This window comes from Lolium rigidum, chromosome 3 (genome assembly GCF_022539505.1).
Source record: "Lolium rigidum isolate FL_2022 chromosome 3, APGP_CSIRO_Lrig_0.1, whole genome shotgun sequence".
Lineage (NCBI taxonomy): Eukaryota > Viridiplantae > Streptophyta > Magnoliopsida > Poales > Poaceae > Lolium > Lolium rigidum.
Window position 1 is genome coordinate 408,469,016 of NC_061510.1, and position 14,266 is coordinate 408,483,281.

Below are 14,266 nucleotides of genomic sequence, written 5' to 3' on the forward strand. Positions count from 1 at the left end.
CATCACCTTCGTCCGCCAAGCAGGGTTGCTGATCTGCAGCTGGAGAAAGCATGTGTGACCTTACCAAATCTCACACATCCCACGTCGGAAACTGGCCACGCATCACGCTCCACATCTGTCATGAAGGTAGGGACGACGACGACAACATGCCGCACTCCGAGCAAGGCAACCAGTGAGAGCCTTCCCTAGATTCTTCAGGGCCGACGCCGGTGGAGCATGTTTGTGACGTCACCTTGCTGGAGGCGTCATTGTTGTGTTTCTCGACCCTGCCTCCGATTCTTCGTGGGAAACCCTAGATCCGGGCTATCCGTACAAAAACAAAGTCGGCTTTGCGTTGTTCTTCCGTCTTGAGGGCGTCATCTGAAGTAGGGATTGGCAAGCGGGTTTGTGGTCCGTGTTGGTGGTCGATGGTAGCCTATGTAGCTCGGCCTCCATTTGTAGTTTCCGCCTCTGGTGCTTGCTAGTTGCAAATATCTCATCGCTATGCAATTGTTGTGTACTCACTCTGTCCCAATAAATGTTACTCAAATTTGTCTAGATACGGTTTTGTCTAGACATGCTTTTAGTGTGTAGGTACATCGGTATCTAGAAAAAGTTGAGCAGCTTAATTTGGGACAGAGGGAGTAGTATTTTGCAATTTTAACTCATGATTTGCGCCACAAATAAATTATACCCTTTTCTCCGTCGAAGTAAAAAAAAATTATATTTGCTAGATGTGTGTAGTGTAGTCTTAAGTCGCGAATATTCACGCGCTACATGTGTGTAGTGTAGTCCTATGTGTGTTCTTAGCATTTTATATAACTACAACAGTTCTCCTTATAAGCTGCTCCCAAGCACCTTCCATTGGCGATGTGGGACTAAAATCCTGCTCCTATCTCATTCTGTGCCCGGTTCTGCTATTTCTTGCTAGTTGTGTCAAAGGCCTTCGATACATACATAGATTGGGCCTTAGCTAGGCCTGTGTGTCTTTGTCCTTCTCCGGTCACGCGTGCTAATTAATGGTGGCTATGTCTATCAAGGCCCACGCCATGTAGAACTGTCGTGGTTGGTCAAGGTACGATAATAATATCTGCATGCATAATTGAATAGATGTAACCATTATTTTTTAATAGTCTTCACACGATGGAGCGGGTACATAGGTCATATTAGCTATCTACTAGTTCCACTATTATTAACTATTAATGTTGGCGGCAGACTGATGCTTTATGTATGCCGAGAGGCCGCATGGATATGGTACATGAGATGATGAGAAGCACCCAGCAGGCTCATACATTGATAGAGCTGTATGTCCCAGGATGCACATGAGGCCCACATAGGCATAATTCACATATCCACGCGGTCAGGATACTGCGACGACTCGAACAGCCTCACGAATCTTTATTTTTCCTAATAGTTCACCGTCGTGTCACTTATTTTGGCTACACTCGGTTTAGGGGTTTATTTTTCCAAGTGCCACATAAATTACCCGTTTGGGTGTCAACATACTTAGGGTTTTGCATTTTGGTAATCTCTGTTCTATGAAATTTTCTGACATTTGTTAAAATTTAGATGTTATTTAGTGTCAAGATGCATCTAAATTTAGACATATCTTAAAACAGCTTTCGTGGAATGAATGGAGTATATGAGATCCGTGACCCACCAAAATCATGAAAAATCCTTGGTAATTATTTTCGTCCAAGTTAGGCATAATTATTTTCAACATGGATCTAGGGTCTTTATTGCAAGTTTGGAATGGCAGGCTTATCTCCGTGTTCATCATCTCTACCTCGTCGTTGGCCACTCGGACACGTGTTAGATACGACAGCAAATCACAACCTAGTGGCATGACCCAGACGTTGGTAGCTTACTATGTCTTCTAGCATGTGTGTCTTGTCGATGAATATTAGTATCTTGCCATTCGTGCCCTTGGCTTCTTGATAAGCAGTCCTCAAATATGTCGCGGAACATGGTCCTAGCCACCATGGGGGTGCCACTTGGTGAACCGTCCATGCCCGTTGGCATCTCGACAGTGCATCGGGTGTTGATGAGCAAGACATTGTTATTCTTACGGCGGCTGAGGATGCACATCGTGCGATCGTCTGCTTATTCGATCACCAGGTGGGTCATGTCGGCCTACGCCGTGCTGTCCCAAAGATACTTTGTGAACGCTATCTTTGGAGTGGCCAAGCCTCCTGGGAAAAAGGGCGGTGATCTTTGTAGCTAGCTAGTTGTTTCATATTTTCTCAGGCATCTTATTTTACCAGAGCCTCCAGAATTGGGCGATGTATAGTTAGGGAGCTCTTATGTATGCACTCCCTATAAACACTAGTAGGAATATGGCTATAGCTAGGTAGAATCTAACTAGTGGCACACCTCCCCTCCTCCCCCGCCTTCTCTCATTCTTTTTGATACACACACACCATACCCTTCCACCGTCTTCATCGTACTACAAGCAAAGAAGGGAACAACCGAGATGGCGATGGAGAAGGGAAGTGAGTGGCGGCGATGGTGGCGACGAAGGAGAAGGGATTGGCGGCCCACTTCGGCGGTGGCGGCGGCAGAGGTAGGGTTCCAAATTGGGTGGTGCCACCTCCTTACAATTTCTCCACGCTCTTCGGCCACCTCGACACACCCGCCCTAACTGGAGAGTTGTGGCCAAAGAAGCCCCACCTGCCCTCCTGCGGCTCGTTCGTCCACCATTGACACTCCTAGAGCCGACGACAGCCGCTTCCGGTGAGATCTTCTCCCACTGAAATTAACTTTTTGGAAAAAGTGTGATGGAGCACATGCGCGGTGCGCACCCGTATCGCGGCGTCCATTCTTTCTAGAGATTCGAGAAGGCAGCCCGTCGTGCGTAGATGGCTACAGTTGGGTCTGCTAATTAGCTCTTGGCATAGGCCTCTAGCATAGGGGTTGACCTTTTTTCTTGGCATATATACAAACTGAATGGGATGGGACACCGGCACACTACCCTGCAAGATGCTCTCTTGATCAGACCTTGATCATACTTGCCGGATGAAAGCCATCCACATACATTAGCATTAGGAATCAGTTGACTGGGTCTCCTAGCTGCAAGATAGTCGTATGCAGATTGTGTTTGTATGAATCTATGTCTGAAGATTTGCAGTCAGCTAAAGACTGGATGTGGGGCGGGTTTGTTTTTCTCTATATTGTGATACTTTGGAAGGGAATCTTAATTAGACGATGGTCGCAGCTAGCACACATGAGATTGAAAGTATATGACCTGCAGATTGGCATTGTCTCCACTCCCGTGTCTTGTCTTCTTTTGTCTCTATGTTATACAGTAGCCTATGTTGTCACAACAAGATCACAGATCCATGGCATGGCTCACCGCATGCGCATAGCGAGATCACAGAGCAATGGTTTTCTTCATGCACATGCCGACAAGTACTGTAGATAGATCAATGGTTTTCTGCATGCGCATGCCGATAAGTACTGTAGATAGAGTGCGCTCTGCGCACCTGCTCCAAAAGACCATCCTCTAACTTTTTTCCCGCGTACCAGATATACATCCCAAATTCCTGCAACCATTTGTTTGCGGTGGCAAGGAGGCACCGGCACAGGAGGAGCACAACAAAAAATCAGAGGGGATCGAGGGGGGTGAAGTAGGAGGGGATCGACGAGGCACCGGCACAAGAGGAGCATGGCCCGAGCTCGACATGGAAGATCTCAGGTGGGGAATCTCTGTAAAAAAATTTCTGGGTTGTTGTGTGTTCTTCGGTGGGGCACCTCAAATCACCATGCAGTGGACTTTTGATTTTTTTGTTGAGGGAAGTGGACTTTTGAGTTTTGACACGAGCAAGCTTGTACTATATTCAAATCAACAAAGTTGATCTAACTAAGCTAGGTAGGAAAGTCATTACGAGTGTCAGAAATCGGGAAAATAAAGGTTTCTCGTGTCGCTCTCGCAAGGGGTTCCATGAAGAATATATTGAAATCTTAAGAACAATAAAAAAATTGGCGGCTTAGAAGAACCATAGCCAACACCCCTCCCTCCTACTCCACATCCCCTCTCCCCCCGCTGCCGAGGGATGCGGCCGGGCTAGTCCCGCGCCATGGGCGATGGCGGGGCAAGACCCCCAATGCAGCGATAACTTCGCAGAAGATTCATGGTAGCCCAAGTTGTCCCCGGTGGTTGCGACTCTCTAGATGAGGCGACCAGATCGCAGCGACGACGTTCGAGGCCCTGGCTCCTGGCTCCTGGCCGGCGGCAGGTGCATGGATCCATTCCCTCGGCCGATAGGCCTAGGTTGCTTCTTGTGGATGGGTGCCCGCGGCGGCAGTGGACAAGTGGTCTGGCCTTCCCTAGATTTTGGAGCAAGGCAACCAGTGAGAGCATGCCCCAGATTCTTCAGGGCCGACGCCGGTGGAGCATGTCGGTGTTGTCACCTTTGAAGGTGTCGTTGCTGTGTTTCTCATCCCTGCCTCCGATTTCTTCGTGGGAAAGCCTAGATCCGGGCTATCCGTATAAAAACAATGTCGGCTTTGCGCCGTTCTTCCGTCTTGAGGGCGTCATCTGAAGTAGGGATTGGCAAGCGGGTTTGTGGTCCGTGTTGGTGGTCGATGGTATCCTATGTAGCAACGGCTATGATGATGCGTGAGGATGGAGTCCCAATAGGTTGCGGTAGTCGCTCTACGGCCTATCGGAAAGGGATGGATCTTCTTCTCACTAATGTTGGTTGGCAGTGGTATGACCAATGACAGCTGGTTTGTAGTCTGTGTTGGTTGTGGTATGACCAATGAAAAAAAGGTTGGTGGTCTGTGTTGGTTGCGGTTTGACGTGGGGGTGTAGTCGCAAAAAGGTTGTGGTAGTAGCTCTGCGGCGTGTTAAAAAGGGAGGGGGTCTTCTTCCCAATGATGTTGGTTGGCGGTGGTATGGCCAGCCAGATGGGTCTTCCTCTCACTGACGTTGAATTGGCGACGGTATGGAAACTTATCTTGATTGAGTGTGTTAGGAGACTATTAATGTAAGATCAATAAATTGCATGATAAATTAGATACATTTTTATTACGTCGCGGTTATGTGTCGTCAAAGCGCAATGTCAAGTGTGACGCATAAATAGATCCAAAGTTTGGGCTCATGCCAATATCTTGACCCCACAAGTGGTCAGCGGCAAATGTCGTGCCGCTACGCCGCCCGTGATCCCTAGGAGAGTATGCGAACTTCAGTTCTTCGTTCCCGCCTATAAAGGCAGCTAGCTAGCTAGTTTTGATCAGCTAGAAATGCTGGCTCTTTCGCTTGACTTGATCGGACCAAAATCGTATGCATGCAGCGGGAAAAGCAGACGTGTAGAAGAGGCATGCGGAGTGGGAAAAGCAGATGCATGTACCCATACCCTGCCACTGTTCTTGTGCCTTTAGACTTAGCGTGGCATGCATGCCGTTATTACAATCATGGGTATTAATTTAGATCGATATCTCATGCATGCCAAACACTGTAATATACTTAAAGACTAGATAATGCGTACTTAGATACTCGCTAGCGCGTTCTTGCGACGTTCTACTAAGAGCAACTCCAAGAGCCGCGCTATATCACGCCCATCAAGAAAAAACACCAATATAGCACGCCGCACGCGTTTTCACGCGGTCCATTAAGCGATGTGAATTAGGGCAAGCGGCAAATAATTCGGTGCGTGCGGCATATTGCGCTATCCAAAGCGCCAAATTTGGTGCGTCCACTACAGCGTGCTGCATCGCTTGAGATCTTGCATGCGAAGATCGAACTGCCTCCTGAACATTATCCTTGTGCCTACGCCCTCGGCTTTCCCGTTTGACCTCACCGACTCCGGCTTTGCCGCCGTGCCGATTCGTCCCCGGGGTGCTCTCCCACTATAGATCAACCACCCCGCCTCCACTTGGCTTTCCAGGCGGCGTCGCCGCGGTAAATCGAGCTAGCAGCCGTCATGCCCTCTTTCGTCCGCCACTCTATTCGTCGTTTTGGCGCCTCACGTCACTCGATTTGGTAGAGCCATGCTGCCGCACTGAGCTCGACGGCGGCAATGGCCTCCTCCAGCAAGACACAACTTGGCACACCCAAGGTGCTTGTCGAAAACACTGCCGACGCACCCTTTTTATTTAGATTTTAGTTCATAGAAAAAATAAATTTAATTATTTTACATGTTTGTAGATGAGCTTGTCCTACGAACGCAATCGCACCGAAATTTGGCACCGCTGTTTGAGTTGCTCTAACCATTCAACAAGAATATTCCAGATATCCAGGGGTGGAGCCAGGATTCGACACTCTTGTACACTATATAATATACACGCATATGAAGCCTCACATATAACATGTATAGAAGCATTTTCTTTTGCAATGATGCTGCAAGTTCCAATTTTTTCTAGATATACAAGCATAACCAGTGTGTTAATTTAACAACCTCGGTTTAATTTAGATTTTTGATAATCTATAAGAAGTGTGCGTTAACAATCTCATTGTGGTGGACCTACAAGATTTGAATGTAAAATTTCAACGAGAATTCTAGAGATTGAATCAGGTGGTTTATTAAAACAGCCTGTCCTATTTCTTTCCAATCATTGTTAAACTACAGAAGTATACCTTTTTTTTTTGCGAAAATTCCACCGATCTATTAATAATCATCAACAGTAGTACAAAGATGCCTAAAAGTAATAAAAATTACAAAAAGGTCAATGGACCACCTAGCGACGACTACAGACACTAGCACGAGCCGAAGGCGCGCCGCCGTTCTCGCCCCTCCATCACCGGAGCCAGGCAAAGCTTGTCGTAGTAGAGCTTGTTGTAGTAGACAGACGGGAAGTCGTCGTGCTAAGGCCCCAAAGGACCAGCGCACCAGAGCAACAACCATCGCCAATGATGACAACCGTAGATCGGAAGAGACTGACCTGAAACCACACAATCGAACCCGAAAGACGACCGGATCACGGGAGATCCGCCGGACACACAACTCCACACGCCCTCCGCTGACGCTAGATGCACCACCGGAGCGAGGATAGGACGGGGAGGACCTTATTCTGACTTCAGGAAGTAGCCGCCGCCTCACCATCCCGAAGAAGACACCAAGAACAAACTAAACGAAGAACTGAAACCTTCCCGCCGGCGAGAGGCTGCGGTCCGCCACACCTCCAAGGCCCCAAGGCCACCGGAGGCGGAGCGGACCGGCAGCGTCGCCGACGAGAGGGACGAAACCCTAGATGGGTTTTGAGCCGCCTCCTGATCGCCTATGTCTTTCCCGTACCGATTCAACAACGTAACATAGTTAGCCTGTGCTTAAATTATTAACTACAGAAGTATACCTGAACTGAAACAAAAGGTAAATTAGATCTACATTTATTATCTGAACATGCGTTGACTGAACTAGACGGTGGTGTCATGCGCAGAGACAAAGGCGATTAGCTGCGGCCGTCACGGCATCGCTTGGTCCCTGGTGCCTGAATTGCGATGATTAGCGCCTAGTGGACGAGGCAAGAGCAGCACAGGCTGCAGGCACATCGTCACGGAAATCGACTGTCGACGCCTCAACGGAGCGTCAGGTACTCAGGTCGGAGTGGCGGCTGACGGCATGCAATGCCCTAGCTCGTAACTGAATTGCGGATAAGTGAAAAAGAACGACCTCACATATATGTCTAGGTGCAGTCGTGCAGCCAAGATAGGCCGGTAAATTAGTCTGCTCTCTGGGCATGGCCCATGCCGGCAGCTGGATCTCTCGCTAATGGCCGAAACTAACGATGATTAGTGCCTACGGATATTAAAATCGTCTCGAAAAACTCTATCTCCATCTTTCCAACATCTCTGGAGCGTGGACGTTCGGCCGCCCGCGGGAGAAGATGAACTTCTTGAGGTTTTTGGACGCAAAAGGTTTGGGCTCATATGAACATCTTGACGCCACGAGCGGCCAGCGGCAAATGTTGTGTCGCCACACCTCCCATGTATGGAGACTAGTACTTCAATTCTTCGTTCCCGCCCACGGAAGCTGCTAGCAAGTCTTGTTCAGCCAGAAATGGAAAAGCAAACCCATGTGGGAGGGGCATGCAGATGGCGGCCGGGCAAAGCAGATGCAGGTAAATGTGACATGTATATTACTTGCAGACGGGGTGCCGTATGCATGGCTATTATTTCATGATCATTACAATCATGGGTATGCGTTTAGAATTGTATTTCAGCCATGGTTAAATATTTGATGGCATGTGCTTAAAGACTAGATAATGCCTACTTAATTAGATACATCATTTAGCGTGTTCTTGCAGTGTCTCACTAACCACTTAACAAAAATACTTCGGACATCAAATTTGTCTCATAAATCTCTTACTCCGGATTTCCAACGCCTGCAGAATTGCTCCAATAAGAGCTCGTGTGCAAATTTATGGCTGACGTGAAAGGTCAATGACGGTGAATAGCCTCGCAAAATGGACGGGAAGACGCCAAAAGGGGAGGGGGACGGGTGGAGAAGGGCAAAACATGAAATGGGCGGGAAAGCCAAAACAAAAAATCGGAGGAAAAATGAAAAACCCGAGAATGGGCGGGAAAAAAGCCAGAAGAAAGATATCCTTCTACAACACCTATTTATAAAGTTGGCGGGTGAGACCCGTCATTCCATGCGCCGTCTCGTCTCTGCGCTTCCTTGTGGGCATTCTTTCATGCCTGGGGATGGCAACTACTTGTCATTTCATGCGCTTTACACAAGTAAGTCCATGCGGCGAAACAGGATACATGATGGGACCCCAAACTTCTCTACTCAGACTCCGGCTACGACTTTGAACTAGAAGCATACAAGACCATTATACATTTGCGTGTAGAGTCCCTGATTGCTTCAAGGGCACACCGGATCAGGACCGAGTTGCTAGGGGTGTTCTCCACGTACGTCTCCATCCACGACTTTCCTGGACATGAAAGCCAAGATTATGCAGACGAAGTATACACCATACTTCTCCATCCATGACCTCCCTGATGAAAGCCGAGATTATCCAGACGAAGGATACACCAGCCAGCCCATGCTCACGGTGAGGAGGTCCGCAGCGGCGGCGGCATCTCCTTCTTTAAAATATGTTGATTGCAAACAGGTTCATGCTTAGGAAAGATGCACGATTATTGCAATGTATCCTTTCGCAGCATGTTCATTCTATGCGAGAGATTAATTTCAAGATGTCTCTTGAGTATGCTTGGATGATATGGCGCCCTTGTATTGAATTGATCAACCCTACACAATAAGAAACATATGCCAGCACGTAGCTTTTCTTCTTGGAACGAAACTTGCGCTGAAAAGGTGGCTCAACGTTTAGGATTATCTTACCACAAAAATGTCAGAATTTCTTTTGAGTTAATCTCCTGGTGCAGTTTACAGGAGCCTCAAGAAAAACTACTAAATTGTCAGTATTTTATTGAAGTAAGAATGCTGGCAGCTCAGGGAAAGGTTAATATTTAAAAAAAAAAATCAGTAGAACATCTCCTGTTTTTTGTACCCATAGATCACGTCAAAACAAAATTTCACAATAAAAGGTGCATACAGCGTAGGTAATGTGACATTCTGACGCAAATTCCTGCTCCATCACGAATACAACCAAACAGTAGCGCAAAGCTAAGAACAAAGATTATTACAAACATGGCACAGGGAATTATGGTTACTACAATATTACAACTCCAGGCTATCTGTAACAGCAGCAGCAGGACTGCCGGAGCCAAGGCAGCTTTTTCTTTCAGGTCACGCTTCTGGACTCACAAACAGGCCACTCCCCTGCAGTACACACATACAGAAAGTGGAAGTATCTAGCTGATCCTTTCTTATTCTTTTTGGTCTTCTTCTTTCTTTACCTGCTCAAACACAAAGACATTAGAATGCTTGTATCACCTAGCTCGGGTGATGCAATTTTCTTCTTTTTTGAGCTCAAGCTAGAGGCAATCCATAGAACTGGTCTGGTCATATTTCTTATTGAAATAAACATATTTTTATAAATTAGGCAACATTTAAGAGGCAGAAATTCCATCTTTCAACAAGCCGCTGCAGATGCATTAAAAACAGGCAACATAACGAATTCATCAAGCAAACATCGTCTTGAATCACAAAAAAGCTTTAGCAAGTAAAAACTTGGATCATTCAAGTCCAGATCAGCTCCAACAAGTGCAACAAGCAACATTATAGACAAAACCCTCATAAATAACTAGAACTCAAGCTCCAGGTTCAGCCCACAGTAAATAAATAGCAGGTTCAAGGTTGACATTGATTAAGTCAACCAAAACAAGCAAAACTCGGCAACACTTAAGGGCAGAAATCAAAATTTCGAGATAAACAACAGCATAGGCATCAATAAGGCAGCAAACAGAATTCATCTATAAAAGGCAGCATTGTGTTGAACCACAAAAGGAGCACAAAGCTCCATATGAGCTGCGACTAAAGGCAACCATGCAAAACCCTCCCAAACAAGAAGTAAAGATCCAAACAGAGCCACATTAAATAAAATTCTGATTTAAGGTTGACATTGATTAAGTCAAGTTAAACCAATCCCAAACAAGAAAGACACGCCCAGTCCATGTTATATCTTGAGAACGTGATTATCTACATGATATATCCAGCACATGACCATCTAAATTCAAAACCACTTTGAAAGCATGCCATCACCTCCAGCTGCAACTCACACAGCAGCGTTTGCGGCTGTTCTCATTTTCCTGCTCACAAGTCTGCAATGCATTATGCATATAAGATAATACACATCCTAGGTAAGCAACAATGTACAAGGTGCTATCCTATCATCTGAGACCTGAGAGAGACAGAGGGAGAGCTTAATTACCTTAGCATGCTTTGATGTGCCACGGCTCTGAGCCTTGTCCTTTCCTGAAGAAATAACCCAACTGTCATTTCCCTGCAATTACGAATTTGATCAAACAACACAGTAATTGACCATACAAACTAGTCCCTCCTTTCCATATTAGTTGTCGCTGATTTGGATGTATCTAGACACATTTTGTGTGTAGATAGATCCGAATCCGTGACAAGTAATACGGAATGGAGGGAGTAGAATTTATAAGGAACAACAAAACTGAAGCTAAAAGGGGAGTGCTCCTGCACTATAACATCTTTGCAGTGCCGTCTAATTTGAATTCAATGAAGACAGTTTCACCCTTAAGAAGCACTCAGTAGATCATACTGTAGAATAAAGAAGAGATTATGGAACCACAATTCAAAGAAGAGATTATGAATTGGCGCAGTAAGTTGAGTCGAGAGGGGCTACACCAACATGAAAGGTAGCAGGCTTATAAGAAATAGAAAGCAGAGCTTGAAAGAAACTACATGTCCAGAAAAATGATGACCGAATACTTAATCTGCTTCGAAATATGAATTGGTGGTTGCATAGGAAATAAAGACCACGATGGCAGCCTTGATGTTGATGAACACTTTGTTGTACGTACTGCTGCTGCATAAAAACAACACAAAGTAGTATCAATTGGTGGGTTGCGTAGGGAAACAAGCAGCGAGCAAATAATGGGGAGTCCTTGCATCAAAAGTTTGAAGACCACCTCGTAGTCGATCCGGAGTGCCTCCCCGTGGCGCTTGTGGAGGTCACCGGTGACTTTCCCCTCCCAGGCGAACCGCTTAAGAACCTCCTCGTCGGTCAGGATGGGAGCCCGCCGCCACGCTAGGGGTGGCAGGAGGTTTTCTTCATGTAGATGAAGACATGTGATGCTGCATAAGAAGACAAGTAGAGCATTTCATCAATTTGCAAGTGCTGGTTGTATAGACACATTGGTGCGGTAGCATATAAAGCCGTAGGTAATTCGTTCCCTGGATTAACCCATTCTTGGAGCAGAGCAGGAGAGGGTGGAAAGAAAATTGGACCTTTTTGTATGGCTGGGCTGGGCTGGGAATGACCGTGGTGGAGATGGAGATGGTACTGGACCTCCTCCTCCTCCTCCTCCTCCTCCTTGTGGTGGAGCATGTCTAGGCGGAGGATGGGGCCCCGTGCTGGCGGAGAGGAGGACGGCAAAGGGGACGGAGAGGAAGGGGATCGAGGTCGCCGGCGTGCAGCAACCTCGGGCCGGCTCGATGTGCCCATGGACGACCTGTAGGCGGATGGTGAGCGCGCGAGGGCGGGCCCCGTCGTGGTCGACGCCGGCCGTGAGGCTAGCAGCTAGCTAGGGTTAGCGATGGCGCGGGATTGGATGCGGCGCCGTGGAGGGTTTCGGGTGGGCGAGGCGCGCCGAGGTGAGCGCCGGCGAGCGGAGAGGCTTGGGCGGCCGGCGAGGCTGTGGCCGGAGAGGGAGGGGGTTGAGGGAGGATGCAGGGTGCGCGAGAGAAAGAAAGGGGATGGATGGATGGAGGGGGTGAGACTCTTTGTTTTTTTTTCTGAGATGGAGAGGAAGAGAGAGGCGAGAGAGAGAGATAGACTCGGCCGCGTTGGGCAAGACGCTCAGGTACGTGTCGTTCGCCCCGACGCCTTTGGTTGAGCTGGGTCCAAGTGCCGACCGTCAATTTACCGCGACGACGAGACGAGTATTGGCTCGCTGTTGACCGTCCAGCTAACCAACTGCTACCAAAACCACCGTCTCGCGGGCCTCCTCATCGTCCCACCGACTGAGCACTACAAATATTCTTTTTTTTTTTCTTGAGATACAAAAGTGGAGGTATAGGAAATTCATATTTCCATTGTTCTTGCATGATGCAGTGACTGGAGTCATGAGCGGTGCCATGCTGTTCATCCAGGAGGATTTCAACCTCAGCGACCAACAGGTGCAGCTCTTGACCGGCATTATGAATGTCTCCGCCATCGCCGGCTGCCTCACGGCCGGCCACGTCTCCGACTACTTCGGCCGCCGACGCACCTTCTCCATCGCCGCCTGGATATTCTTCATAGGCTCTGTCCTGATGAGCTTCGCCGGCAGCTTTGGAATGCTCGTGGCCGGCCGCTGTGTCACGGGCGTCGCCGTCGGCTACGCGCTCTCGACCGCTCCGGTGTACGCGGCAGAGATCTCGCCCGCAAAGACGCGGGGCTCGCTCTCCTCCATCCCGGACATCAGCATCAACTTCGGCATCCTCATCGGCTACGTTGCCAACTACTTTCTCGGCAGGCTGCCGCTGGCCTACGGCTGGCGCGCCATGTTCGGGGTCAGCGCGCTCCCCAGCGCCGTCTTCGCCGTCGGGGCGGCCTTCCTGCCAGAGTCGCCCCGGTGGCTGGTCATGCATGGCCGCGTCGACGAGGCTCTCGACGTGCTCCGAAGCTATGCGCCACCGGTGATGAGGCCCGAGTCCTGTGGAGCGAGGCCGCGCCGCCGGAGGAATGGAGCGGCGGCCTGGGCGTCTGGAGAGAGATGTTCCTGCACCCGACGCCACCCGTGCGCCGCATGCTGGTGGCCGGCATGGGTGTCCTCTTCGTCCAGCACCTTAGCGGCATCAACGGCGTGCAGCTCTATAGCGCGCGGGTCTTCAAGGCCGTTGGGATCGCCAGCACGAACGAGATCCTCGCCGCCAACATCGGGATGGGTCTGGCCAAGACTGTCTTCATCCTCACCGCCATCCTCCTCGTCGACCGTGTCGGCCGCCGTGGCCTATACCTCTCCAGCCTCGCCGGCGTCATTGTCTCGCTCTCCTGCCTTGGCCTAAGCCTCACCGTAATCGAGCACTCCAAGCCCAACCAGGACGTGCCGTGGCCCAGGGCGGCCATCGCCTCGGTGTTCACGTTCGTGGCCTCCTTCTCCATTGGCTTGGGGCCCATCACAGGCGCCTACAGCTCCGAGGTCATCCCGCTCCGGCTGCGTGCGCAGGGCGTCGGCGTCGGCGTGGCTTTCAACCGCGTCGCCAACGCAACCGTTGCGCTCAGCTTCATCTCCCTCTCCAATGCCATCACCATGGGCGGCGCCTTCTTCCTCTTCGGATTCTTGTCCGTGGGAGCGGCCACATTCTTCTACTTCTTCTGCCCGGAAACTCAAGGCCGGCCGCTGGAGGAGATCGAGGAGGTGTTCAGACACGGGTGGCGCGAGAGACGACACAACATGCACATTCCTTTTCATGTATCCAAGCACACAGAAATGAGATGACCGATCAACCGGGCACCGCAATGCATCTAGAGCTATCCTATGGTGCAATGTCTTGTTGGAAACACGGTGTTGTTTGCCTTAACTTAAACACGAGCGTAGTCCCCAAAATTCCGTGCGAAAGCTTTTCATCATACAAATACGAATATAAGCCAAGAGCCAATCCACATGGTTCATCGCACAATTTAACCAAATTAAATAGATAATAGTATTAAAATTGCATAAATTAGCTAGGCTACTAATTGAGAAAATTACTACCACAAATGTCTT

The 14,266-nt window shown here is 48.9% G+C and overlaps 1 pseudogene; it reads left to right on the plus strand.

Annotated features, from left to right (window-relative positions):
• Positions 1–12,638: 12,638 nt before the first annotated feature.
• On the plus strand, positions 12,639–13,999 carry LOC124697837 (annotated as a pseudogene).
• The last annotated feature ends 267 nt before the right edge of the window (positions 14,000–14,266 follow it).